Source organism: Esox lucius, chromosome 23 (genome assembly GCF_011004845.1).
Source record: "Esox lucius isolate fEsoLuc1 chromosome 23, fEsoLuc1.pri, whole genome shotgun sequence".
NCBI classification, from domain to species: domain Eukaryota; kingdom Metazoa; phylum Chordata; class Actinopteri; order Esociformes; family Esocidae; genus Esox; species Esox lucius.
The window spans coordinates 2803424-2829330 of record NC_047591.1 but is presented as its reverse complement, the minus strand read 5'-3'; the positions used below and the strand labels follow the sequence as shown (position 1 = coordinate 2829330).

The window sequence follows — 25907 nt, the reverse complement described above, 5'->3', positions numbered from 1 at the left end:
CAGAGGTCACCATAGGCAAACCTGGCTCTCATAGTAAGGATATGTAGACACTACCCACATAATTTGTTGGAAACGGCACGTCCTAACCTGTCAAAAGTATCACCCCATAGAGACACATATTTCCCTTAGAGTATACATGCCTTTAACCCTGTAAAACTTGGGCATGTGTAATGTTGACTTGTTTTTTACTTAGTCTCATGTCTTGCTTATTTTGGCAATGAAAACAAATGTTTCCCATGCCAATAAAGCCTTTAAAAGTAAATGAATTGAGTGAGACACAGAGAGAGATTTATTAAAGAGTGAGAGTGTGAAAAAGAGAGCTACAGAAAGAGAGGTATATCATAATTAAGTCTGTCTGTTTTTGAATATCTGCTTGGCTTGTCACCAGGCAGTTACCATGAGACAGATGCAATGAGAATGGCTGGTAATTAAATCGGTGAACCTCCCTCAAAGCACATGTTGCTTGTTCCTCCGCTATCTGCGCACAGAAATCAGACGTTGTTTTTCCTTCCAAAAATGTCCCTTTTTTTAAAAACACACTTACTCCATCTGGTTTAATCACTACGTAGGTGTGCCCACCTCTACTCTTATCGTACCTAGCTCAGGTGCTCCACAATTCTATTCTAACATTCCAACAAGTGTTCCTTGATCCAGGCAGAAACTGAAAGGACCCTCTGCAGGACCCAGATAAGAACCCATACAGACCTACAAGCCTATGATAGAATCTACTGCCCAAAGATTCACAGCCTAGTACTACAATCATCTTTGCCATTTTGAAGAGATTTTGAGTAGATCTAAATATCTGACTCTTCATGCACTTTGATATGACTCCTCAAATGACTGGACATACATTAAATACAAAATATTTTATTTAACATAATCAAAAAAAACATTTAGTTCATCTATGTCTGTGAGGATAAACCTGACTATAATCTTAACAAAGATTTTCTAAATGGCTTCAGCTCAAATAAAAATTAAAACCCAACTTTCGGTATATCTTATATTGCTCAGATTCACATTGACGTTTGGCTTGTGTGCAGCAAAGTCTTACCGTCTATGAACTCAACCCAAATAGATGTGAACAATTTGAAAGGGAGAATGTACTTTTTCAAGGAATCATAGGAGGAAAATGAAACACGTTGACACACAGGCTCAGTAATGAAACTGAAGAAATCAGATTGAACCAGTTCTACTTCACCAGTCATGTAAGCACTTCACTTGTATTTCCCTCTGTTCATTTGTAGCCGTGCCGGTTCGATAAGTACCATGTAATCTCTACTACACAGCTAATACACTGTTTGAGTCTGAATGCTTCCCAAATGGACCCCAGTGCAGTGTCCTGCTTTAACCAGGGCTCTGTAGGTCCGAGCCAAGGGAAGTGTGCTATAATGTTAACCAGGCACCCTTTGGGACTTATTATTTGATTCTGTTCAGCTCGGAGTTGGGGGGGGGGGGGTTATCCTGACTGGTTTTGTCTGAGATCCGAGAGTTTCCTCCCGCCTACCATGACAAGCGGTTAAGACTCAAGGATGGAATCTCTTGTTCGGGGGTTGAAAACAAATCAAGAACTGTAGCTTGATAATGTGACAAGACGAATAAGCCGGTTGAACAAGATCATCTTGTCTTGAATTTTCATGACATGGACTTGAATTGCTTCTAAAGTTTTGTTATGTCCCCCCCAAATCTCACTTGTTCATGTCCGTGTGCAACTTAACATGTTAAACAGAGACTTTTTTTTTTAAATGGCCCATGGTTTTTGTGGCGTTGTAGCCTAAATGTTATTGCTTTTGTATCCCTTTCCTTACTCCTATCCTCTCGGACATGTTCTGGCCTCACTTTCACATCCCTCCTCTTCAACCAATGTTGTTTTATAAAGGCTTTTGCACAAAAGAAGTCGTTACAAAGTTCTAAAAAAGTGCTTGTCACCTTAGCTTGAATATTTGCCATTTCCGCCAATCTTTGCTGTCACGGCCAAACGCCTCGTTCTCATCGCGAGGAGCAGGCAGGCAGTCAGAGGTTTTCTGGGGGAAATAAAGGCACTAAACGATTCCTGCGCTCGTTGGAGAATGGAATAACTCGTAACGGATAGGGCATTTTCTGCAAGGCATGCATCTTTACCAAGGTCACTGCCAATAGGGACTCGTACCATTCGTCTAAGATAGAACTAACCACTATATGTTTTTCTCCCTTTTGTCTTGTGAAAAGGATTCCAATTATATTTGATAGTGAAAACCCCTCTTAGATGGAGATCCAGGTTTCAATATTTTTCAGTGTATGCAGGACAAACTGTCTCCTGCACACTGTCTGGGCCTGGTCAAAAGTAGTGCACTTGATAGGCATTAGGAAGCTATTTAGAAAACAACCGCTGTATCTCATCTGAACAATGTCTTCCATGGTCTTTGTGAAACTGAGTCAGGCTCGGCTCATACTCCCTGTGTGTGTGTGTATATTTACTATCATGGCGAGAATGTACAATCCTGCAAGGATAGTAAAACCAGAATTGTTTTACCTCTGAGGACATTCTGCTGGTTCCCGTGACTAAAAAAATGTATTTGTGGTTTAGATTTAGGATAGAAGTTACAGTTGGGTTTAGGTGTTATGTGAGATTTTTCAGTTGGATGTTTTGGTTTGCCATAAAGTATAGTAACATGTAAAATGGGTCTTTGTTGTCTGTTTGTGTGTGAAAACTATCCACCTATAGAACGATCAATTTAACATCCTTTTTTCTGTCTTGGGTGCATCTTGTTTTGTCCAATTCCCTTCTTCACTTTCCTAACTAAGAATGTTTTTCCTTTCCATTTTCTCACTCCCTCACGTTTCTTCCTCTCAGATGATCTTCTGTTGCTTGTGATGATCAGAATTCTTTTGTGGGGTCTGACACGTTTTGTGTAGGGTGAGAACACAACAGAGACGTTACAATGGCCTTTTATGTCCTAGAGGAAATATATGAGTCTTTCTCCAGTAATGAACTCTCTTTCAGGTCCCTGTAGAGATAGATGTATTGTCTTGGGTTCACACAGAAACGTCAGAGACCCAGGGTGCTTTGTGCAAGATCAAGTTCTTTTTGTGAGCATTGATCTGGAATGAGGGATGAGAGAGAGGAAGGGAGAATGAAAGTAGGGGAATGAGAGAGGAGGGGGAGAGGGGGATGAAGGGGTGGGAAGAAAGAGAGACAGAGAGAAGTAAAGAGAGGAGGGAGAGAGGATAGGAAGAAGTTGAACGTGAGTGTCTTAGATGGAGTGAAAGAGTTAAAATTCAACCTTTAGACATCTCTAAAGAAAATATGTGTCTGTATTCCTAAACTTTGCTAAAAAGGCTTTATAAAAATATCATAGCTTTATAAAAATATCAAATATTCATAGCTATATATTGTATGCTTAAACCACTATTTTGTATATAAAAAAGCTCAAAGAAATATATGTTGTAGAAGTGGTATAACAAATAATACTTAAAAATTACCCAGCAAGGCTAGGGACACTGAGTATTTTCAGAAATATTTGGTGAGATTAAAGAACACATCGAGAGGGGTCTTAAATCACTGCTTTGTACAGAATCTTTCCAGATCCTCAATATTATCTGGCCTTGTAGAGTGCTCTCTTTAATCCCCCCATTTCTGACAAATGTCATTGTATCCAATTGTAGTTATGAGAGTCATAGATGCACCTTCACTAAACATGGCCTGCCAATACATTCACGCTTCTTTTGTCCCAGCTTGTTCAACCAGGAAGTAAGCGGAACCAGTGTGTCAGAGGAAACACTACTCATTGGGTGATTCACTTATTGTCAAGTTTCAGCCTCCTGGCAGAGGATTCTTGTTTTTGGCTAAAATGTCCTGGTACTTGGTTCATGATGCCATTGACCTTAACAAGGCCTCAGGACCAGTGGAAGCAACAATGACCCAAAATACCAAATATCCAGCACCATTGTCTGCAATAGTTGTGGCTCTGGTCACATTTCCCTGTAAGGAAGCTGAAACTTAGTTAAAGATAATATTCCAGTGAGAAAATAACATCAAAACACACCATAATAAATAAGGATAAGGTCAAGGATCTGGAATTATACTGGATGGAGGAATGCTCTTAGATCCCTCACAACATGTTCTCCAGTTACTAAGCAATTCAGGAAAATGTTCAGTGTTGTTTAAATCGCAAGGGTGAGCAGAGTCTTGAGAATGGGGTGGCAATCATTCTGACGCCTTTCCTTTAACAAAATAAAAAACATTATGTAATTTCTCCAATTTGTGAGCCTTAACTACTGTATATGGCAGTGTTTGAGTTCTGAATTTTTATACACACATGTATTCTCTGCTTGATGCCAATCAATGTGTATTTTACTGTATGTGCTTTTTTTTGTGTGCGTGTGTGTTGATGTGTGATATGTTGAACAGACACACAGTGGAGGAAGGTTAGGTGATGTTAGCCGGGTATAATAGGAAAGACGTGCACCTACTGTTATTACCATTCCCTTCATTATCATCATTATTGTTGTCACCTCAAAGACAGTCATTATCGCCTATTGAGAACAGGGTAAGGGTCAAAAACTGAGGGTGGGGGGGCCACTTTACAATAAGGGATGGAAAGTAAAGGCAAGACTTATGCACAGCGAAAGATGGATGGAGTGGTGCATTTTGGGGAAGAATGAAGAAGAGAGAGAGAGATGGAGAGAGAAGTGAGCCATTCAGAAAGAAGTGTGTGCTGTATCTAGCTGCGCTAATCATTGAGCTCTTGTAGTTGAGGGCGATGCCAAAGCGTCCAGTCCTCTAGGACAGGCTCCTGTCAAGTTGTGTCAGCTCGCTGGTGAAGACACTGCCAGCCACTGCCAACTGCCAATGCCGGAATGGGAGAGAAAGTGAGAGAGAAAAGAAAAGGGAGAGACGGGTAGAGAAGGAGGAAGAAAAAGAAAGAGGGAAAGTTGAGAGGGTGAGAGGGGAAGAAGAAGAGAGTGAAGATATGAAGTCAGATCATGGATTTGTCTCTTTCTAATCAAATTAATTAGCACTCATACGCTTGTGAGGAGCCGTGTTGACGATTGTCTTCTCTCCTTTTGTTTTAACGCCCTCTCTCGCCCTTCACATGTTCACCCAAGCAGAAACACACTTCAGAGGCCTGTAGCTGCAGTGTTAGAAATGTGAAGTGTGTGTGTGTGTGTGTGTCTGTGTGAGTGAGTGAATTATGAGGACAGACAGGCATGGAACAGAATTATTCAGGGTGTTTAACATCTAACAGTTTGGAACAGCGTGTATGTAATACAAGAACTGGAGTTCAATGAGAAAACATAGGAAGGATTTGAAGAGGACAAGATAAAGTTTGTAAATAATTTATTTCCAGCTCTGGCTCAGAGCATGCCTTATTGTCACCATGTACCAAGCACAAGTACAGACCGAATCTGGTGTTATTGATGCTGAGGGTTCGAGAGAAGGATGAGAGGGAGAGGTGCAGACAAATCACTACAAATCGACTTCAATATTAAACGTTTGTCCAAATCCCTGAAACGCCAATGTATGCCCTGACAAATGGCCACTTTGGGAAGCAGTGAGCATCATCAGTGCGAATTTGACTTGCTTCGTACAGTAAGCATTCCCTTTGTACATGTAATGATGAACAAAACACTCTCATTAAGAACAGCTTACCTAGCATGTGCTTGTCATAACGATCTCTCATGGCCAGATTGCCATAAAGTGTTTGATTACAATATATGATTACTGTAAAGCCCTATATTGAATTGATTCAGTACAAATGTAATCAGCCTGCATCATGTATTTTGAATTAAAAAATCTACTATATTTGACTTGATTTCTAGCTCAAAACTGTGTGAATTACCCTGTTTCTGCAGGTAGATTAGCCCTTTGAAGGATTTGCCCACAATAATAAAGATCCACTATTTGACCTGAAAGACAAGGTGACATTTATTTATTTCAGCCTACATAGTGACTTGTATTTCTATGGGGAGCAATTTAAATAGTGCATTAATGTAACTAGGTAGCTCTCTGATTTGGTAGCAGAAAAAAAAAGTTTTATAACTTCCATGAGCATGTAAAAATAAGCTAAACATGTTAACAGCTTATATAGCCTGACGTCGGATATACACTCCCTTCTGCACTTCTGCCATGTGTTCCGGATCTGATGAGGCTTTGCTGCATCCTCCATGCAGTGTCATAACCCACCGGGAGCATTTCAGAAGCAGAGCGCTGCGAGGAAGCTGTATTGGTGAGATCACGAGATCAACAAACAACAAAAAACGACTTTACCTCTCATACGTTGCCTTCCTTTTGTTTTTAAATTATTTGCTTGATTTTTGGGGTTCTACCATTAAGTTTTTCTAAAGTTCCAAAATGGTAAAACATATAGGCAATTAAAAAAAGGTTAAAATCAATAAATAATAATAATCTAGGCCCACCCTAAAAGCATCTGTACCATATGTAATGACTTCTTGATATAGCAAATAATATCTCACAGGTTCTGTAATGCAAAGTTAATGAACATTTGAATGGGTTTTCAGGATGCCTAAAATACTGAATGGCTCTATACAAGTAGGCTACTTTTCAAAATCACATAGCCTATTATATGGAAAATAGTTAGGTTATAGTACACACTTTCTGTACTAACTTATTGTACTCATATTACTCACTTTTTGTATTTGAACTGTGCGGCTTGGACGCAGCGTCCGTCAAAAATAGACAAGGCACCTATCTTTAAGGAAACAGAGTGGAGAGCCACTTTTGGGACGCTCCTGAAACGCGCTGTGTCTCGTCTGGTGGAATCACAAGCATTGACTGGAGTGGTCGCGATCAGCTTCGGCGGCCGCATCAGAGCTGGAACACGCCGCAGAAGCACCCGGTGAAATCTAGGTGTGAGAAGCGTTTATCAGTAAAAATTTCATATTTAGCTGGGAAGCATCTCTTAACACATAAGTTGGTAGTCTTTTTCTAAAAAAAATTATCTGAATTACAGTGTACTGTAGTATGCCTGTTTAAACACCAGGACATCCACATTGCTTCAGGGATTGGCGTTTGTGTTTGTAATGAAAATAAAACTGCCATTTTGAAAGCTACACCCTCCTCCTTCCTTGACTTTTCCTAAATGGCCGTATATTACATTGTTCCGTTGTCAGAATTCTAAACTCACAAACCATTTACCAGTTTTTTTACCCTATTTTCCAACTTAATTGGCCCACAGCATTTGGTGTTGGTACCCAGGCAGCAACTAATGGTACCCGGACGCTATTCACTCCTCACTGAATGCATGACATCAATGGATGAATGCGCAATACTCCCAGATGAATGATAGAGTTTTGGTTGAATTTGTATGAACTTACAAATGAAATACAAGATTTCCATGAACATTCAACAATTTAATTAGGCTATTATTTAAATGTCATACAAATGCTATAGGCTACTTGACAATTCAACATATGTATCTCACGTTACCATTTTTCAATAGGAGATACAACTTCTTGCGTAGGCTAAATCATCAAATGTAAATCCAAAATGTAAATCTAAATATTTTATGAAACGAAATACCAGATATTCTTCACCAATGGCCAACTACCAATTCAACAAAGGTATTACACGTTACTGTTTATCTTAGGAGAGAAAAAGAAACAAAATCGCATACACATCCTATCATCTCTTTTTGAATTTTCTCTGCTTATTTTACTGAAGATTAAGATTCTACAAATGTATTACGCTAAATAATTATTCACAAAACCAAATACCAACCAACCAATTATCAATTCAGGAAACGTATTACACGTTATTGTTTTTCATCAATACAATCGACAAATGTAGGCTACTGTAAATCATTCTTAGAAATTGTGTACATGTTGTTTACATTCCCTTTCAGTTGTAACATGTACGTCTACCCCGGGAACCTCAACCTATCCCTGCATTTCAGTTCCACATACCACCTTGCACCTTCAATTTGCACATTAATACATCCCACTTATAACATATTATGTTTTTAATTGTTTCACTACATTTTTTGCACTCTTCTATTTGCACTGGTAAAATGCTAACTGCATTTCGTTATACTGTACGTGTACTGGTTCAGTGACAATATACACTCACCTAAAGGATTATTAAGAACACCGTACTAATACTGTGTTTGACCCCCTTTCGCCTTCAGAACTGCCTTAATTCTACATGGCATTGATTCAACAAGGTGCTGAAAGCATTCTTTAGAAATGTTGGCCCATATTGATAGGATAGCATCTTGCAGTTGATGGAGATTTGTGGGATGCACATCCAGGGCACGAAGCTCCCGTTCCACCACATCCCAAAGATGCTCTATTGGGTTGAGATCTGGTGACTGTGGGGGCCATTTCAGTACAGTGAACTCATTGTCATGTTCAAGAAACCAATTTGAAATGATTCGAGCTTTGTGACATGGTGCATTATCCTGCTGGAAGTAGCCATCAGAGGATGGGTACATGGTGGTCATAAAGGGATGGACATGGTCAGAAACAATGCTCAGGTAGGCCGTGGCATTTAAACGATGCCCAATTGGCACTAAGGGGCCTAAAGTGTGCCAAGAAAACATCCCCCACACCATTACACCACCACCACCAGCCTGCACAGTGGTAACAAGGCATGATGGACCCATTTTCTCATTCTGTTTACGCCAAATTCTTACTCTACCATCTGAATGTCTCAACAGAAATCGAGACTCATCAGACCAGGCAACATTCTTCCAGTCTTCAACTGTCCAACTGTCCAAAATTGTAGCCTCTTTTTCCAATTTGTAGTGGAGATGAGTGGTACCGGTGGGGTCTTCTGCTGTTGTAGCCCATCCGCCTCAAGGTTGTGCGTTTTGTGGCTTCCCAAATGCTTTGCTGCATACCTTGATTGTAACGAGTGGTTATTTCAGTCAAAGTTGCTTTTCTATCAGTCGGCCCATTCTCCTCTGACCTCTAGCATCAACAAGGCATTTTAGCCCACAGGACTGCTGCATACTGGATGTTTTTCCCTTTTCACACCATTCTTTGTAAACCCTAGAAATGGTTGTGCGTGAAAACCCCAATAACTGAGCAGATTGTGAAATACTCAGACCGGCCCGTCTGGCATCAACAACCATGCCACGCTCAAAATTGCTTAAATCACCTTTCTTTCCCATTCTGACATTCAGTTTGGAGTTCAGGAGATTGTCTTGACCAGGACCACATCCCTAAATGCATTGAAGCAACTGCCATGTGATTGGTTGATTAGATAATTGCATTAATGAGAAATTGAACAGGTGTTCCTAATAATCCTTTAGGTGAGTGTAGTTGAATCTAATCTAATGAATAGCAATGAAATAGCAATCACATCAATGGATGAATGGGCGATAAACCCCAAATCAACCCAGACACACCTATGCATGTGACTGAAGTGTAATGATGAAGAATGATGATGAGGGTAGAAATTGTATATAATCTGAACTCAATGAGCAACTCAGACCCAATATAGACACAATTTACAGCGTTTAGTTCTCAATGGCAAACAGAACCCAATTTCAAACCCAATGACTCGACATCTGACATCTCAGATGTCGGGGTTCATATGATTCTGATAATGAGCCGCGACCTCCAATGCTCGCAAAAAAAAAAAAAAATGAACCAACAGCGACCACAAATGTGTGAGACTCTACTGTAAGTTATCCTTTGATCATCCTTTTACTCTGCTCATGGTATATTTATTTTTAAATTTTGTTATTCGTGTATGTCACAGTGTGGTAGGCAAAAAATCCCAGGCAAAGGATGAACGGTGAAACAAGGGCTTACTACACAATGGCAGTTATAGGCTGTAGTAGTAAGGATCTGGTGTGTGTAATGATGGGAATTCAGGTGTGATGTGATGAGGAACAGGTATGCGTAATAGTGGAGAGGTGTTTCGTGAATGCAGTGCTAGCAGCGGGAAGAATGGACAGTGGTGGCCAGCGACAGGGAGTCAGTTAAGCTTCCCCAGAGGGAGGCATGATCACAGGAGGCACCGTGACAGTGTAGACTACTGTAAATCATCCTTTGATCATCCTTTTACTCTGCTAATCAAATGTACAAATTCATTGAATAATACACTGCAATGTTTTTACTTGGAGAGGCTATATCCTTGGATCTATCAATTTTGTGTCTGTGTGTTATTCATTCTTTTATATTTTTGGTGTTTATCAAGTAACCGTGCTTTAGGCCTATTCATGCGTTTATACTTTGATCGTCGCAAACAGGTCGATAATGTCTCTTATCATACCTTGTACATCATCTAAATGAGATCAAAATGAAAACTAAATTCTAATTGATATATTTTGAATAAATGAAGTTTTGTGTAATTTTCATTTTGTAGGGCCTAATAAATGAATGAAAATACTATATCCTGTTTTCAAAGAAAAAAATAATTATATTCATTCTTTTTTTTGTTGTTTCCCCCCTGATAAGACCTTCAGTATAAACACATTCTTGTATTTTTTCAATTTCATTAACCATTACAAATTATTAAAAAAAATTTTTTTTTACTATTCTAAATAGTTTGTTGATGAACCAGTAGATGAACTGATGCTCTGTCTGGAAGGTGATGCTGCGGAGGAGAAAGTGTATGCTAATAGGGCCGATTTGTATGCGAATGATGAGAAACAGTGTTCGGCTCTGGCTGATACTGTTTGTCTGAAAGGCTTAGCGGTTCTAGTGTTAAAGAGGAATTTGACCATAGCTCACCTACGTAATTTACTAATTACAAATGATAAAATGGTGTCATAAAATACACCATCTCCTCAACACATTCTGGAATGAGCGAATTAGAATTTTGTTATTTGTCTTCTAATAAAATACCAGCATTCATGCAAGCACAGATACCGCCTCCTCTTCCAATGATCATTTGATATTGACAAGTAAACTCATGAACTCCCAATTTTCCACTAAATCTAGTGATTAATTCTATGAAGTAAGCTACCATTTGTTCTACAGTAGTCAGAATAATAGGAAAGTAACTGAGGTTAAACTGTTTAAATCCAATAAAAGCAGTATACTAGACAGGCCGAGAATTCGCCTCATTATCAAGCACAGTTAGCAAGCGAATGTTGCAGTCAGTTTGCCATTTAACAAAAGTAGCCAAAACGTGTGCTACATTTAACATAGCTACCCACGGGTCTGATTAGCTAATGTCCAGGTATTATATTCAATAAGCAAGGCTCAAATGAATTGCTGATTAGACATCAGTTAAAATGACAAGCCAATGTCTTGTGTGATGTGAAGTTAGCTAGCTGGCGTGGTAGCTAGCTAGCAGTCTACCAGTATGTTTTCAAAACCTTCTGATGGGTAGGGATGTATTGGAAAAATTGACACCATTTCCATTTATTGAGTTATATACTAATTGAACATTGCTGAAAGGCTCAAGCAGTCAAGAACAACAATGATTACACACAAATTGGCTTGAAGAGTGATTGGTACAACATGATGGTAAAAGAAAGAAAACATGACTACATTTTTATATTGTGACATAACAGAGAGTGTGTGTGTGTGGCATGCAAATCAAAATATGGCCAGAATAAATGAGTAACAATGAGGTTACCAAGTCCCAACTTGAATGGGAAATATGTAAGATTTTGACTGTTCTGTTAGCATAAATACAAGCGTAAATGACCAGAAGACATATGGCAGTTATTGTTATAAGTTGTTTCATAAAATATTTTTAGGAGTGTGCCTGAGATATTCCCCTTTTTTACTTTCTTGCTGGTCTGTCTATCAGCTGGCATTGGATTGTGATCGCCTCATCCTCGCTTTAGACACCTGCAGTACAATCCCCCCCACCCAAAACCAACCCTGCACTAGTTAATATGATTACGGTCTTGTTTTGTAAGGGAAGAGAAAGAGAAGACAAGTCAAGTAATTGTTTAATTTCTGTCTCATAAACATTAGAGAAAGGATTCTATGTAGTGCCCCTTTAACCACATCACCCGTAGACATGTATTACCTGTGTAAAACATCAGATTCTGAAGTGAATTGAAACATCGTACTCTGAATGGAAATGTCTTCATTCTAAAGTGAATTCATGATACCTTGTTGGGAGGAGAGGGATGAGGAGAAGAGGATGCTAATATGTTCTTTGAACCTCTGTTGTTACACCTCCCAGCTCTGGCAGTGAAGGGACGGTTTAAGTTCCCTATGAGCACAGGCCCTCTGCTAAGTGTGTGTGTGTTGGTGTGTGTGACACTTAAGATACATTGCCTCCATTGTGTAATGCAGCCCAGGTTGAGGCACTAGCTGATTAAGAGACTTCTGTCTCTTATAAACACACACACACACACACACACACATGCTTGGTCACACACTTTCTTTCCATCAATAACTGTTTCCCACTACACACATATGCACACACACACATGAGAATTGTATTAAGATAGAAGTATTAAGATAATACTAGTCCCTAATTCTAAATGTAAGACTTACTCTAACCCTAACTAGCCTAAACTTAACCTCTAAACCTATTAATTAATGGCTGCATTTGTTACCCCAAATCTGAAGCCTAATTCAATGCTTACAACTATTTCAAATCCTAACCTTTCAACCAACTTGTGAGGACTGGCAATACGTTTCTCAATTTGCCAAAATGTCTTCACTTAAAAGGTGTAACACTCAAACTGGCCCCCATTTTGATAGCAATTTCAGTACGTACACATACACACTTTCCCTAAGTCGCAGTGTGCGTTGCTCTGTGGCGTGCTGTGTGTTGTAAATAGCTGGTTCTTTGTTAGCGGGGGCTTTGGGGCTGTCATTGTGTTGATTGTTTGGGGAAAAAAGAAGAGAGGAGAACAGAGAGTGTAGGCCTAGTCGGGCCTTGCTGGCAGCGAGGGGAGAGGGGAGAGGGGAGATGGGACGCGGCCTGTCCTAATGACAGGAAGTCTTTAAAGTGGGAGCAGTATTTCATCTTTCTCTCAGCGGGGGCCGCTGGCCACAGACCCCCTTTGATCCGCACCGCGCCAGGAGCACTAGCTGCTAGTTAATTAACAGATCTCTTATTACACACACACACACACACACACACACACACACATACATTCAGACAGAAAGACAAACACACACAGGGTGGAAATCACATGGATAGACACATACCCACACAGAAAATCATGCACACAACATGCACACACACATACACAGTGTCACCCTAACATTGCCCCTCCTCTTTCTCATTCTCTTGGCTTGTTTCTACCTTATAGGGACATGAACGATAGCGGTGTCTGGTTCACAGGGAACTCCAAAACAGTGTATAACTCTCAAGTTCAGTCCTCCAGTACGTCTCTCTGTTGCATTCTCTCTCCCTCTTCTGCCACCTCTCTTTTTTTTCTGTCCTCTCTGTCTGTTTTAGTGTCATTAACTTTGTTCTCTAGCCTAGCCTCGTTGTAGCATTAAACTGCCATTACAGTTATTTGTTACCATTTACCTACTAACTACAGCTGTCATTAAAGCCAGGTAATAAACACAGACACTCCAGACAGGACCAGCAATCCATCATCTAACAGAGTTTTGTTTTGTTTGTTCGCTCCCCTCTTTCAGATTCTCAAGTGGGTGGCTATGAGATATTTTCACTTAATGGCCACTGTATTGAAACTAGCTCATTCGCCTTTTCACTGGCCCTCGCTGTCTGCTCCCCTGTCGCAAAGCCACCCGCTTGAGCCATGCTTCAGTCTAAGTGGAACCTGAGCATTGTGTGCCCCCCCCCCCCCACACACACACACACACGGACATGGCGCTTCAGTCTGTCCCTTCGCCTCTCAATTACCCAGCAGGCTTTTAGTGCCACTCCGCTCAACTACAGCAAATTACCCTGGACCCTGTCTCCACTTAGGGATATGTGTATGTATGTGTGTGTGTGTGTGTGTGTGTGTGAAGTGCCCTGCCCTGTCTCATTATGTCCTGGCTGTCATTGTCTAGATGCTGACAGTGAAATACAGAAAGCACAGAGGCCTGCTGGGTGTGTAGGAGTGTGTGTGTGTGTGTGTGTATGTATATATAACTATAATATGTATGTTTGTGTGTCTGTCCATCAAGACCTCAGTGTGTGTATATTTCCTGTGTGGGTCTACATTCTCTTGTATTCGTGTGTGTTTGTGTGTTTACAGTATGTTCTGTGTGTGTGTGTTTATGTGTTGATGTCCTTAACACTTGTAAAAGTCAGTGACACGCTCTGTAAAATCGCTGTATTGTCTTCCTGGCCTCTACAAACACACACACACACACATATGCACTCCAAGCTCTCTGTCAGGGTCACACACTCCAAAGTCAGAAGCCAAATTTGAGGCCGCATTGCTTCACTGCCCACTGTCCTGCTCCCTCACTTCATCTCTCTCTCTCCCTCCCCTTGTCCTCCCACCAGCCTCCACTGTGTTCATTAACTCTACAGCCATTCCCCCAGCTCTGTAGCTCGTGCGCTCCCAACGCTGTGTGTGTGTGTGTGTGTGTGTGTTTGTGTTGTTGAGTTCATGCAGCTGTCTGCTATAATTAAGCCCTTTCCTTATAAATTGAGTGTTGTTTCTCCCTCCCCCTTCACAATCTCCCCCAGGACTCATGACATATCAATCTGCTCTTTAATGACACTGTCATATGTCAAACATCCCAATGCATTCACAACACACACACACACACACTCTCCTCTCTCTCTGTCTCTCCACACACATAAACATGCACACACACACACACACACACACATGTACACACAAACAGCCACAGAGTATGCATTACTGGTGACCTTTGAGCAAGTAACAATGGATTAACATTGAAATAAATCCTATTTCAGCATAACCCCATAATCCCTGTTCTTAACCCTGCACTTAAACATGACCCCAAATCAAACCCGGTTCTAACCCTAAACCTAACAAGCATGCCAAAACTAGTCTCCCAGTAATAAATTCTGCTCATCTCTAAGCCTAGTGCAACTAATTCACTAATCATCTTGAAGTCAATGTATTGACGGCTGTCTGTGGCTTGTTGATATGTTTGTGCTCGCGTACGTGTGTGTATGTATGTGCATATGGATACTGTATGTGTGGATACTGTGTGTACATACAGTACGTGTTTCAACATACCAGTGCTGTTGTTTGTCTACATGCTGTGTTGCTATTCTGGTTGCTCAGTGAAATAGAAAGAATGTGCATATCGCCACTAGCTGTTGCCTGTCACCTCTGGTAGCTAACGTGTGACTGATCTGGAACTAGTGGAGCACAGCAGAGCTGCTACTGTCCTTATAAGTGACAGGGAAGACTCATTCACGCACTCCCACGTTCAAGCACTCACTCCCACACTCTCTTTCACTCAGTGCCTTTTATTGACTCATTTCAATTCAACTCCCCTGTTCTTGCTCTGTTGGTGATTCATTCGTTCGTTGATTCATTCATTGGTCGATCATGTCAGTTGCTAATCTCTTGTTCATTTGGTCTTCCTATATATATTTTTTGTTTGCTCATTTGCTGTCATGCAACCTTGTCCAATGACCAATGACCTTGCAGGCTCGTCCTCCCCTCCACCGTCCAATCATTCCTATGTTCTCCTTCTCCTGTCGCTCTCCCCTGCGTTCTCCATCTCTGCATTTTGTCGTCACCCGGGGGCTGTGAACTTCAACAGGTGAGTGTGTGGCAAATGCCTCGGCAATGCCAGGCCATGCACTCCATTTCCCCCGGGGGCGACGTATGAAAAATGGGAGAAGAAAAATGAGGATGCCCTCGAAACTATAGGTTGCTCTGATTAACAGCGCCTGATGTATGACTTGTTTAAAGTAGATAAAGAACAGAGGAGTCTTAGAATTGGCTAATGACAGGAGCCTAAGGTCAACAGAAGTAGCCCCTCTTGTTTAGAATAGCATTATGTCAGGGTGCCATGTTGGCACAACAACTAAATATTACCTCCATCAATGTTTTCTAACTTTAGTGCTGAAGTACACAAAGCAGCATGGATTTTTATTCATAGCCCCCAGGTGGATTCACGTGATTTAACTAATTGGGCTTGATGATGAGTTCACCAATTGAATCAGGTGTTCTTTTCCGGGGCAGGTAAAATGTATAAGGTTATAAGTTATCAAAGTCTTAGCATCCCAGGAAAGCAAAGCACCACATCGTTTTATGCTAACACGATCCCTTCATGTGAATCTAATATACTTAGCCAAGGCTTTGAATCAAACTGTTTTTGACACACAGTCGGAAACAAATCATTTGGATGCGTCTTCATAATGTCATCCTTCCCCGCTCTGCTCTTCTCTGACACAGCCCCTCTCACTCCTCTGATCACTTTGTCCTAACCTCCTCTGACATGCCAATCAATAGTCTCAGTTTTTCTTTGTCCCTTTTTCAATTTGCGTTTTTTTTTTCTCAGCCAGTATTGACTAGGTCACATCGACAGAATTAAAATTGATGGAGTGGAGTTGTGGTGACCTGACGGTTTCTTTTTTCTCTCCCTTCTTTTCCTTACATTTAAGAAAGAGAAAATGGAAAACAGAGTACGGGAGGGGGGGGGCTATGTTGTATGGAGTGAGTGAGGTATATGGCCAATATATGTGTGAGGTATATGGTCAATAAATTAGTGAGGTATATGGCCAATGTATGTGTGAGATATATGGCCAATATATGACTGAGGTATATGGCCAATATATGACTGAGGTATATGGCTAATATGCCACGCTAAGAGCTGTGTGCTCAACACATTGCTGAGTGCCGGGACACAGCATTATATATGACATATTGGGAATAAACCACAAAACCCAAAGATGCCAAAATGCTGTAATAAACCGCTATATGAAATACCATATCTGTGGTTCTCTTATAAACTGGGTGGTTTGAATCCTGAATGTTGATTTGCATGAAGCGTTGGTAAATCAGACTGTATACCACAGCAATGACATCACTGCATACTGCATATGTAACCAGTTAATAAGGCATCTCAGGGGTTTATGATACATTGCTAAAATACCAAGACTAAGTGCTGTGTCCGGGCATTGGCCATATACCACACCCCATTGTGCCTTATTGCTTACTGTACATATACCCAATTAGGGTTCAAATGGCTGCCCCTTAAAAAATTGACCTTTTTGCTGTGTAGCTAGATACCTTAGTGTTGGCTTTGGTCTGTACTGTACATGCTCTGGCTGCTCTGTCCCTGTGCATGTTCAGTGTGGTGCTCTTTTGATTTGCTGCTTTTCTGCCATGTCCCTGCCACTTATTATGCTGCAAAGGGATCAGGAAAAGCATGTTATGTGAGGGATGTCAGTTAAGGAAGTTTCAGGTTTTGCATTTATTTTTCAAATGTACCAAATAACACAGCGTCATCCTGCACAATGAAATTCTTGTTACATGGCACACAACATCTACATAGTAAGAATAAAGAAAGGTTACCAATGGAGTCCTCTTCCACTCCTCCATGACGACATCATGGAGCCGGTGGATGTTAGAGACCTTGCGCTCCTCCACCTTCCGTTTGAGGATGCCCCCCCAGATGCTCAATAGGGTTTAGGTCTGGAGACATGCTTGGCCAATCCATCACCTTTACCCTCAGCTTCTTTAGCAAGGCAGTGGTCATCTTGGAGGTGTGTTTGTGGTCATTATCATGTTGGAATACTGCCCTGCAGCCCAGTCTCCGAAGGGAGGGGATCATACTCTGCTTCAGTATGTCACATTACATGTTGGCATTCATGGTTCCCTCAATGAACTGTAGCTCCCCAGTGCCGGCAGCACTCATGCAGCCCCAGACTATGACACTCCCACCACCTTGCTTGACTGTAGGCAAGACACACTTGTCTTTGTACTCCTCACCTGGTTGCCACCACACACACTTGACACCATCTGAACCAAATAGGTTTATCTTGGTCTCATCAGACCACAGCACATTGTTCCAGTAATCCATGTCCTTAGTCTACTTGTCTTCAGCAAACTGTTTGTGGGCTTTCTTGTGCATCATCTTTTGAAGAGGTTTCCTTCTGGGATGACTGCCAAGAAAACCAATTTGATACAGTGTGCAGCGTATGGTCTGAGCACTGACAGGTTGACCCCCCCTACCCCTTCAACTTCTGCAGCAATGCTGGCAGCACTTGTACATTTATTTCCCAAAGACAACCTCTGGATATGACGCTGAGCACGCCCACTCAACTTCTTTGGTCGACCATGGCGAGGCCTGTTCTGAGTGGAACCTGTCCTGTTAAACCGCTGTATGGTCTTGGCCACCGTGCTGCAGCTCAGTTTCAGTGTCTTGGCAATCTTCTTATTGCTTAGGCCATCTTTATGTAGAGCAACAATTCTCCTTTTCAGATCCTCAGAAAGTTCTTTGCCATGAGGTGCCATGTTGAATGGTCCAGTGACCAGTATGAGGGATTGTGAGAGCGATGATACCAAATTCATCACACCTGCTCCCCATTCACACCTGAGACCTTGTAATACTAACGTGTCACATGACACCAGGGAGGGCAATTGGCTAATTGGGCCCAATTTGGACATTTTCACTTAGGGGTGTACTCACTTTTGTTGCCAGCGGTTTAGACATTAATGGCTGTGTGTTGAGTTATTTTGAGGGGACAGTATATTTACACTGTTATACAAGCTGTATACTCACTACATTGTAGAAAAGTGTCATTTCTTCAGTGTTGTCACATGAAAAGATATAATCAAATATTTACAAAAATGTGATTGTGTACTCATTTTTCTGAGATATTGTACATAACACTAAAACCTGCAGCAATAAAAAAAAAAAAAATGTAAACTAGCAGCAAATGGGCAGTCGTATTAAATATTGTAGATATGGCAAGTAAATAAATAATATACAAGTATGGCAATAATATACATAATATACGTAACAGAATAAAATAGTAACATCTTAGGAGGAGTAGGATTGGGAAATGCACAATATGGGTAGAAGTATGAATATTATTGATGCATATTAGTTTAATATGCTTATGAATTGCACATGAGAGAGAATGTTCTAATATACATTGAAAGTACCCGAAAAGACATCAGAACATCTGGAATGTTCTTGTGTGATCAGTATGATCATGGATCAGTGTTGGTTGAGGATCCTTATGGCCTGAGGGAAAACACTGTTTGTAAGTCTGGAGGTGCGTGCCCCAGTGCTCCGGTAGAGTCTATCAGACGGCAGCAATGTGAACAAACCAAAGCCTGGGTGGCTGGGGTCTTTGATGATGTTCCGTGCATTCCTTCGGGCATTGTGTATTGCAGAGGCCTTGCATGGAGGGGAGATGGCAGCCGATGACACGCTCCACAGACTTTACCACCTTCTGGAGGGACTTGCAGTCCTTGCAAGTGCACCTGTAGAAGTTAGTGAGTTTTTAAATTCCAAATTTCTTGAGTTTCCTTTGGAAGTAAAGTCATTTTTGGGCAGTTTCCACTGCAGAGTTCGCATGCCTGGACCAAGTGAGGTCATCCTTGATGAACACACAGAGGAACTTGAATTCGGAGACTCTCTCCACTTCAGCTCCATCGATGTGCATGGGGGCATGAACCCCCCTCTGCCGCTTCCTGAAGTTCACGATCATCCCCTTAGTCTTGTAGACGTTGACAGAGAGTTTGTTGTCCTGGCACCATGTAGCCAGGTTCTTTTCCTCCTCTCTATAAGCGGTCTCATCATTGCTGGAGAGTGAGACCTAGGATGGTTGTGCTGTCTGCTCAGGGACAATGCAGAGGAGGTGAGGTTGCCAATTCCCACCACCTGGGGTTTGCCCATACGGAAGTCCAGGATCCAATTGCAAAGGGAGGAGTTATGTCCCAGGGTCCTGAGCTTAGGAACAAGCTTAGCGGGCACAATGGTGTTTAGAATGCAGAGCTGTAGTCCACAAACAGCATCCACACGTACAGTGGATATACAAAGTCTACACACCCCTGTTAAAATGCCTTTGTCCAGGTGTGTCGTCAGGGTGATGGCATTGTCTGTAGATCTATTGGTGCGGTATGCAAATTGAAAGGGGTCCAAGGCCTCAGGAAGGGTGGAGCAGATGTGAGTTCTGACCAGCCGCTCGAAGCACTTCATGATGATGGAGACTATTGCTACAGGGTGGTAGTAGTTCAGACAGGTGATGGTGGTTTGTTTGAATCAGGAAGGGACTGGAGCCAGAGACAGGGAGAGGTTGAATATGGAGGTGAAAACCTATGCTAGCTGGTCAGTGCACCCCTGAGGACACGGTTTGGAACACCTCGGCCATGGTTAGGGACAGAGTGCAGTTCTCCTGATTCTCAGCAAGCCACACCCAAGGAATTGTATTGGTCACCTCAAACTGTGAAAGTGTTGAGCTTGTCAGGGAGCAAGGCGGCAGGACATGCATCACTGTTATTCCTCCCTTTGTAGTTTGTGATGTGACGCAGTCCACACCACATGCGTCTGGGGTCAGGGCTGTGGTAGTTATCCCTGTAGTCCCTTTTTCCATCATTAACCCAGGGCTTTTGGTTTAGGAAAGTCCTGACATTGACCCTCAGGACAACATCGTCAATGCACTTGGAGAAAAAATTAAGAGACCACTGCACCTTTTTCTTTCCTTTCCAAAAAAGTTTAAAAGAAACGTTTTGAGTAAGCAACAGAAGCGTTCAATTTGCGTCTCTTAACCTTTTCACGCGTGAGTTTCAAATATTCCTTACCGACCCCCCAGCGAGTTTTTTTGCACGTGACTTCGGTACTCTGCAGCATTTGAACTCATGCCAGCCTTTGAACAGTCACCTTGCTAGGTAAGGAACACTACATGCATTGCATTGCAAGCTTCTCTCGTTGACTCGAATTCTAAGAGCTACAAAAGTTGGTTGATTTATTACTGTAGCTAGCTAGAAAACGTCAGCTAACCGCTAGCAAACATCAGCTGCCCGCTAGCTAACAAATCGTGACCAGTTATTCAATGCAGTGAAAATGAATAAACTATATAAAATGCATACAACGGGGAACGTAACTTCTAGAAAGTTTTTGCAATGGTTTTGATCGGTAGTAGTCGCTAATATAATTCGTTTTTGTGCATTAGTGTTGGCTGTCTGTTGGTACGTAACTAACACTTCTTGTCCCGATTTGAATGCTTTCTACCTGGTTAATATCATAGTATGGTCTTGAAACAATTACAATCAGGAAATAAAGTTATAAACACTGTTTGAGCTAAATGTGAGTAAATAATAGCGCGGTTTTACCAGCCATTGTTACGTTACTTGTAGCTAGGTATGCTAATGGTGCGTTCTAATCACACCGGTGTGATCGTACGCTCCAGGGACCACTCAAGATTGATCACACTGGTGTGATCGTACGCGCCAAAGGGTTAATTAAAAAAATTCTGTTTCTAACTCAAAACCTTCCTTTTCGGCTTTTTTGGAAAGGAATGAAAAATTTGCAGTGGTCTCTTTTTTTTCGGAGCTGTATATGCTGTGACAGATTCTGTGTATTCATCAGAGTTCCCATTGGTTTCATTACAGGACATCTGCCAGTTCATTATTTCAAAGCCGTCCTGTAAAGCAGTAACAGATCCCTCATTCCAGTGTTGAACAGTCTGAAAAAACGGTTTATCTTGTTTTAGGTGTTGTCTATAGGATGGGAGGAGCAAATATTGATCATCCTTACCAAACGTGCGGTGGAATATGGGTTTGTAGCCAATTCGTATTTGTGAATAACAATGGTAAAGAGTCTGATCGCCACTGGTAGGAATTTAATGTGCTGGTGGTTTTTCAGCAAAACTTTCCTTACAATTGCCCTATTATAATCGCCAACAACAATGAAAACTGTCTCTTGACTGTTTATTATTCTGTATAGCTCTTTCAGCGTGCACGTTTTATCCACCTGCAAGGGTATGAGGACCTCCAGTGATAATAGTGGAGCTGAATTCCCGCAGGTGGTAGAAGGACCGTACCTTTAGCTCCAGGTCTGGTGAACAGTGTGTTGAAAGTACTGCAACATTCATGCCCCAGTGAAAGTTAACCATAATGCAGATCCCTCCACCCTTACGTTTACAGGATTTCGAAGATCTGTCCTGCCAGTAGATAGAAAAACCAGCAGGGGTGTTGGCTAGGTCAGATATTGTGGGATCCAGCCAGGTATCTACACATGCTAGCACACAACACTTGTTGTAGAAAATTAATCCATGCGTGTAGTTCGTCCATTTTATTGTCCAGTGATTGAACATTTGCGAGTAAAATGCTAGTTAATGGCAGATTGCAGTATCTTGTCCGAGATCTACATAGGATACCGGCACATTTGCCTCTCTTCTTTCTCCTTCGTTGGAGTATTGGTGATCAAAACGGTGGCAAGACAAAGAATTTGCAGCAGGCGCTTTGGTGAGTAGTGTAAAAGTCTGTATTCAATGATGAACAAATTTCCTGAAGTGCTAGTCCATTGTACTGTATGAGCGACAATGCAGCATGAACAAAAATAAAAACAATATTTACAGAAACAAGTTAAAAAACTACGTAGTGAAAGCAGAGCCATTGTCAGTATGTCCTTTCTCTACGGCGGACCGGAAGCAAATGAAAAGTGGAAAAGAAGGGTTTCCTCGCTTTTTGTGCAGGGAATGTTCCTTTTCTCTGTGACACACTGCCTGCTTGTCATGATATGAGTGTATAGTGATGTCTAATGATCATTGTTGTGGATGTTGTCATCCATTTTCATCCCTTTTGGGTGCAACATTTATCATGACAATTATTAGTATATAGAGTTATGCTCAAAAGTTTGCATACCCTTGGAGAATTGGTAATATATGTACCGCTTGTAAAGAAAACATGAGTGAACATGCAAAACATTTTTTATTTCTTATGGGATTCACATTCAACTGTAGGTCATAACAGAATGTCACAATAATAAAACAATACATGGCAACAAAGATAAAAATCAACTGACCCCTGATCAAAAGTCTGCATACCCTTAGTTCTTAATACTGTGTATTTCCCCCTTTCGAATCATTGACATTGTGCAGTCTTTTGTAATAGTTGTCTGTGTGGCCCCAAATTCTTGCAGGTGGTATAGCTGCCCATTTGTCTTGGCAAAATGGCTCCTGGTCATGCAAAGTCTTTGGTCGTCTTGCATGAACCGCATGTTTGAGATCTCCACAGAGGGGCTGGATGATATTAAGGTCAGGAGATTGGGATGGCCACTCCAGAACTTTCACCTTTTTCTGCTGTAACCACTGGAGGGTCAACTTGGCATTGTGCTTAGGGTCACTGTCGTGCTGGAAAGTCCAAGATCATCTCACGCGCAGCTTTCATGCAGAAGATTGCAAATTGTCTGCCAGTATTTTCTGATAACATGCTGCATTCATCTTGCCATCGGTTTTCACAAGATTCCCTGTGCCTTTAGAGCTCACACACCCCCAAAGTATCAGTGAGCCACCACCATGCTTCACAGTGGGGATGGTATTCTGTTCACTATAGCCCTTGTTGACCCCTCTCCAAAGATAGCGCTTATGGTTGTGAACATAAAGTAATTTTTGGTCTCGTCACTCCAAATTACAGGGTGCCAGAAGCACTGAGGCGTGTCAAAGTTTTGTCGGGCCTATTGTAACCAGGCTTTTTTGTGGCGCAGTAAAGGCTTCTTTCTGGCAATTCGTCCATGCAGCTAAGTATTGTCGTATTGTGCTCCTTGAAACAACCACACCATCTTTTTCCAGAGCAGCCTGCATTTCTCCTGAGGTTACTTGTGGGTTTTTCTTTGTATCCCGAACAATTCTTCTGGGAGTTTTGGCTGAAATCTTTCTTGGTCTACCTGACCTTGGCTTGGTATCAAGAGATACCCAAATTTTCCACTTCTTAACCGTTTGACACGTACGATCACACCAGTGTGATCAAGCTAGAGTGGTCCCTGAAACGTACGATCACACCGGTGTGATTAGAACGTCTTGTTTAGAACGCACCATAAGCATGCCTAGCTACAAGTAACGTAACAATGGCTGGTCAGACCGCGCTGTTATTTGCTCACATTTAGCTCAAACTGTGTTTATAACTTTATTTCCTGATTGTAATTGTTTCAAGACCACACTATGATATTAACCAGGTAGAAAGCATTCAAATCGGGACAAGAAGTGTTACTTACGTACCAACAGACAGCCAACACTAATATACCAAAATAAATTATATTAGCGACTACTATAGAGCATCTTAACATTTCTTGGAAGAGCTGACAACCGATCAAAACCATTGTAAAAAACTTCTAGAAGTTACGTTACCCGTTGTATGCTTTTTATATAGTTTATTCAATTTAACTGTACTGAATTACTGGTCACGCTTTGTTAGCTAACGGTTAGCTGACGTTTGCTACCGGTTAGCTGACGTTTTCGAGCTAGCTATACATCAACCAACTTTTGCAGCTCTTAGAATTCGAGTCAACGAGAGAAGCTTGCAATGTATGTAGTGTTCCTTACCTGGCAAGGTGACTATTCAAATGCTGGAGTGAGTTCAAATGCTGTAGTGAGTACTGAAGTCATGCGCAAAAAAACTCACGATGGGGGGTCTGTAAGGAATATTTGAAACAAACGCATGAAAAGGTTAATATGTGATTTAAAAGTACTGACTGGCATTTGCAAGGCTTTGGATATGTTTTTATATCCTTTTCCATCTTTATGAAGTTCCATTACCTTGTTACGCAGGTCTTTTGACAGTTATTTTCTGCTCCCCATGGCTCAGTATCTAACCTGCTCATTGCATCTACGTGAGAGCTAACAAACTCATTGGCTATTAATACACAAACACTAATAGCAATTTAAAAAGCCACAGGTGTGGGAAATTAACCTTTAATTGCCATTTTAACCTGTGTGTGTCTGTAACAAGGCTAAACATTCAAACTTTTGCTCAGGGCCATTTGGGTGATTTCAATTATCATTATGATTTAAAAAGGAGCCAAACAAATGTGATAATAAATGGCTTCATATGATCACTATCCTTGCTTGATAAGTCATATTTTCAAAATCAATGCCAAAATTTCACATTTTATGCCTGGGTATGCAAAACTTATGACCACAACTGTATTCCCCCAATTTTAGCTGACCAAAGGTATTTGGACAAATTCATGGATACATATTTAAAAATATATATTCCTGACATACAAGGACTACATCAGTCTTGTTACGGTACCCAACAGAAATGAATGAGAAATAATTTAGCGTCAACATCACTGTTTAGTAATTTTACAGATGCTGTCATTGCATGTGCTGTCATCAGCCGAGCCACCTTGTGTGAATATATTTTATTTTAAATAAACATTTAATATTCTTCTGAAAATTTCATTATATACATTCAGTTCATTTCATGTTTACAGATATTCTGAAATAAAAAAAACATGTTCATACCCTTCATATATGTACACCTTTTACAAGGGAGGTTATGCACTTTTCTAGGAGTAGGACATCGAACCACAGCAGAGATGGACACAAAAATGCTGAACTAACAATAATCAAGAGATGGCACACAAATGCTTTTCAAATAGACGCAATGAAATAGACGCAATGCATGTCATTCACCTCAAACTAAATTGTCCCCGAACCAACTCTGACCTACATTAATATTGTACTACTGCATTCAATGCGATAATAGCTGTTTTGTAGTTTCATTGGTCACAGACATTATAGGAGATGTTGTTATAGGTGTAGCTACATTTTGTATCCCGGCTCCAAAACAATTTAGTCATGTCTTTTCGAATAGAATTCGATTTATACAGCAATCCATCAACCCGCATGTAAGAATTTAAATTACAATAAACCAATGTAACTGACCTGTTATGTACTGCCCAGACTGCAGGCAGACTTCAGTTCACATTTATTTGTGTGTTTGATTGTTATTCCATCTGTGTAAGGCCTGTTCTAACGTACAGGCACTTGTTAATTGCAGTGAATTTAGCTGTGCTTTCTGTCCTAATAGAAGAAAAGGATTTAAAATAAACAGCGATTAACAGAATTAAAGTTTTGTGGGAATAGCCATGTTAAGGAGTGAGGGACTGTGAGTGACCAATGACAA

General features: G+C 41.1%; 1 protein-coding gene and 1 long non-coding RNA gene across 2 annotated transcripts in view; one reads left to right on the top strand and one right to left on the bottom strand.

Annotated features, from left to right (window-relative positions):
* sox5 (SRY-box transcription factor 5) overlaps positions 1 to 25907 on the top strand; it is a 243323-nt gene that overhangs the window by 43128 nt on the left and 174288 nt on the right. The gene's annotated exons all lie outside the window — the stretch shown is intronic.
* LOC109614983 lies at positions 6032 to 24357 on the bottom strand. Its single transcript, XR_002196000.2, has 3 exons — positions 24320 to 24357; positions 6628 to 6843; positions 6032 to 6198 (listed from the first exon to the last, which is right to left on the bottom strand). It is a non-coding gene; the product is annotated as an uncharacterized LOC109614983 (long non-coding RNA).